Here is a 4319-nt window from a genome sequence, read left to right on the forward strand (position 1 = left end):
TGCTTTTTTTATGTTGATAAGCCTGGTATTTATTCTATTAGTTTGTTCTTGTGAAACCAGTAAGTTATGTGGATGTAAATAGATGAACAGCAGTTGTGAAGCAGGGATAAGGGCGAAACACAGAGACAAAGACACACAGATACACTTACATATATACATACATATATATACGATTGATTTCTTTAAGTTTCTGTCTACGAAATCCATATATATTGTTGTTGGCATCCCTTTTGTCTCGGGATACAATGGAGTTGCACATAAAATAATCTAGTCCGGCTTTTACATTTCATGTTCTAATATATCTCTTGCTGTGGCTGTGTAGTCATATCCTGGACAAACACTCCCTCTGGCAGGTGCCACAAAAGTAGCGAAGACTTTACCTGCCTAGTTTTAATGTCATAGTTTTTTGTTGACGTCTTTTCTTGTCTTTCCATTTCTCCTCTTTCTCTATGTCACTCCTTTGTGTTCCCTCTTTTACGGTACATCGCCAATCTCCACGGCTGCTGGCAACTGCTTCCCAGTTGGTAATATTGATGTTGCAGGCATTCATGTCCCTTTTGCAAACATCCTTGTATCGTAAGAACGGTCTTCCCACAGACCTAGTGCCATTAGCAAGCTCTCCGTAGAGTATGTCCTTGGGGATTCTGCCATCTTCCATACGGCTAACATGTCCAAGCCTTCTCATATGTCTTTGTGTGAGGAGTGCAAACATACTTGGTATTCCTGCTTGCTTGAAGACATCTTTGTTGGGGATATGATTCTGCCATTTGATGCGAAGGATTTTCTGGAGGCAGCGCAGGTGAAAGATATTTAGGCGACGCTCTTGGCGTGTGTATGGCGTCCGAGTCTCACTTCCACACAGTAGCATGCTAAGTACACATGCCTGGTAAATCTTCATTTTTGTGGTCTTGGTCAGCTTATTTTTGTCCCATGCCCGTTTGGAGAGTTGGGCCATCACAGCAGCTGCCTTGCCAATGCGTATATTGAGCTCAGCATCAAGGGATAGGTTGCAGGTGACGGTAGAGCCAAGATAGGTAAACTTCTCCACCTCCTGTTGTCTGTGGTCTCCAATATATATGTTTGGGATGTCCGATGTAGCCTGACCCATGATGTTGGTCTTCTTGAGGCTGATAACTAAGTCAAAGTCGCTACATGCTTGCTCAAAACAGTTGATGAACCTTTGTAGGGCTTCTTCTGTGTGTGATACCAGAGCGGTATCATCAGCAAATAGCATCTACTTGATCAGGACGCTTCTGATTTTGGTCTTGGCATAAATACGCGAGAGATTGAACAGTTTCCTGTCACTTCTACTGCGCAGAAACGCTCCATCATCTGATGTCTCAAAGGCATGCGACAGCAGCAGCGAGACGAAGATGCCAAATAATGTAGGATCAAGGACACAACCTTGCTTTACCCCGTTTTTTATTTGGAAGGCGGCTGATGTTGAACCATTGTGCTGTATGGTGCCTTGCATATCATCATGGAAAGATTTGATGAACCTCAGCAGCTTTGGTGGATATCCGATTTTTTGGAGCAGGATGAAGAGGCCTTTTCTACTTACCAAGTCAAAAGCCTTTATCTGATCAATGAAGGCCATATATAATGGCATTTTCTGCTCTCTGGACTTCTGAAGTTGACGTATGGAGAATATCATGTCAATAGTTGATCTGCTTCTTCTAAAGCCACACTGCGATTCTGGATAATATTCGAGAAGCAAGCAGTTGTAACCTGGACAGGATAACGCGAGCAAAGGCCTTTCCAACAGTGCTTAGAAGAGATATTCCACGGTAATTGTTACAATCAACACGGTCACCTTTGTTTTTGTAAAGCGTAATGATGTTAGCATCCCGCATATCCTGAGGGACTGTACTCTCTTCCCAGCACTGACACAGAAGCTCATGAAGATACCGAAGCAGGATGGTGTTTTTGCCGGTTTTGATGATCTCTAAGGGGATGCCATCTTTTCCCAGAGCCTTGTTACTTGCTAGGGAGTCAATAGCCTTGGTGAGCTCTGCTACAGATGGCAGACTGTCAAGTTCACACATGACTGGCAAGATCTTGACACCCTCGATTGCAGCCTCAGCTACCGTGGTCTCCCGTGAGTAGAGATCCTGGTAGTACTCCAACCATCTATCCATTTGCTTGCTTTGGTCCTTGATGAGATCTCCAGTAGTTGATTTCAAAGGGGCTGACTTGGTTGCGGATGGACCGAGGGCCTTCTTCAAACTGGCATACATCCCACGGGTGTCGCCACTGTTAGCAGCTGACTGGATACTCTGACAGATTTCCTGCCAATACCTATTTGCACAGCGTCTGGTAGTCAGTTGGGTTTTAATCCTTGCCTTTCTGAGTTCTTCAAGTGACTTTGTAAAAGAATCACTCTTGTATTGCATCAGAGCTACATGCTTTGCTTCGATAACTGTTTCCAGCTGTGAGAGACCAGCACTGAACCAATCTGGGTTTTGCCTTTCTCTCATGCCGAAAGTATCTGTTGATGTGGTATACAAAGCTTCCCTGATATAATTCCACCTACTTTCATCAGAGGAAGTTGGGCAGCTAATGAGGGCAACCTTGATAGAAACAGCAAAACATTTTCGCAGCGTAGGGTCCGAGGTTCAGGCAGTGTTAATGCGTGGTCGGCCCATTTTCTTGGAGTGATGGACTTTGTTAGGCAGAATCCTCACCCTGTTTTACATAGTGAATGATCTTATTAGTGAATTCAGAAAGGATCTTCGTGTAATGATGAGATCCAGCTGATGCCAGTGGCGAGATCTTGGGTGTCTCCAAAATGCCTTGTGGGATGTCTTGTTGGCAAAGACTTTGTTGGTGATGTGATGCAGAGGTTACGGTATGTGCAAAATTCAAGTAGTCTCTGACCATTGTCATTCATGTTGCCATACCAAAACACATACACTTACATATCTATCATACATATATATACGATTGATTTGTTTCAGTTCCTGTCTACAAAATCCATATATATATTATATATATATATTATATATATATAATATATATATATATATATACATATGTATGTATGTACACACACACACACCACACACCACACACACACACACACACACACACACACACCACACACACACAAAGATAAATTGATAGATACAACTGAGTGGGCAAACAAAAATATGAGACACTGCGTAGTGCTTTTTATATTTTGATAAGCCTGGTACTTATTCTATCATTTTCTTCTTGTGAAACCAGTAAGTTATGGGAATGTAAATAAACGAACACCAGTTGGGAAGCGGTGATGAGGGAGAAACACATAGACACACACATAGACTTACATATATGCATACATATACATATAATTGATTTCTTTCAGTTTCTGTCTACAAAATCCGCTTACAAGGCTTTGGTTGGTCTGAGGCTATAGCAGAAGAAACATGCCAAGTTACCACACAGTGGGACTGAACTGAGGACCATGTGTTTTGGAACGAAGTTTGTTACCACACAGCCACACCTGCACCTATGTATGTGTGTATGGGTGTATATATGTATGCATGTAAATATATGTATATATATGTGTACGTATTACATGTACATCTATATATACATATATATACATATACATCTAGACATGCATGTATATCTATAGAAATACATCTATACATATACAGCTATACATATACATGTATACATATACAGCTATATTTATACATGTATATATATATATATATATACATATATATCGCTAATAGGTTAAATGAGATATACCTGTCTCCATGGCCGAAACAGCTGTCAGCTACAATGTAAATGTATTTTTATGTCTTGTTATATTTATTTAGTTATATTTCACCATATTGATTGTAATTATTGTACTGTATTAATGTATAATATCTTTGCTATTGTGTAGTGTTTAATAAATTATTGAGCGGTATTATCTGATAGTTGATGATTGATTTAGATATATTTCTCCATTTTCTCATTTTGTATATATATATATATATATATATTATATATATATATTATATATATATATATATATACTAGCTCAGGTGACCCGCTCTACGCGCGGGTAAGAGTGTGGTTCTTACTTTCTGTCTTTTATCACCACATTCTCCCTCTTTGTTTCTCTCTCCTTTCTCTCTCACTTTCCCACTCTCTTACTCTTCCTTTCTCTTGGACTCTCCCTCACTTTCTCTTACTCTCATCTTTCTCTATCTATCTCTCTCCCATTTATAAACAACAAAAGATCTTGAGTAAGTTGAGAAAGTAAAATATTTTGAAAGATCAATCATAAATATCAGGCAGTGACAACGGAAAGGTCTGCTTCAAGGCAGACAGCAAACACTAAC

The sequence above is a fragment of the Octopus sinensis genome, unplaced genomic scaffold (genome assembly GCF_006345805.1).
Source record: "Octopus sinensis unplaced genomic scaffold, ASM634580v1 Contig14606, whole genome shotgun sequence".
NCBI lineage: Eukaryota > Metazoa > Mollusca > Cephalopoda > Octopoda > Octopodidae > Octopus > Octopus sinensis.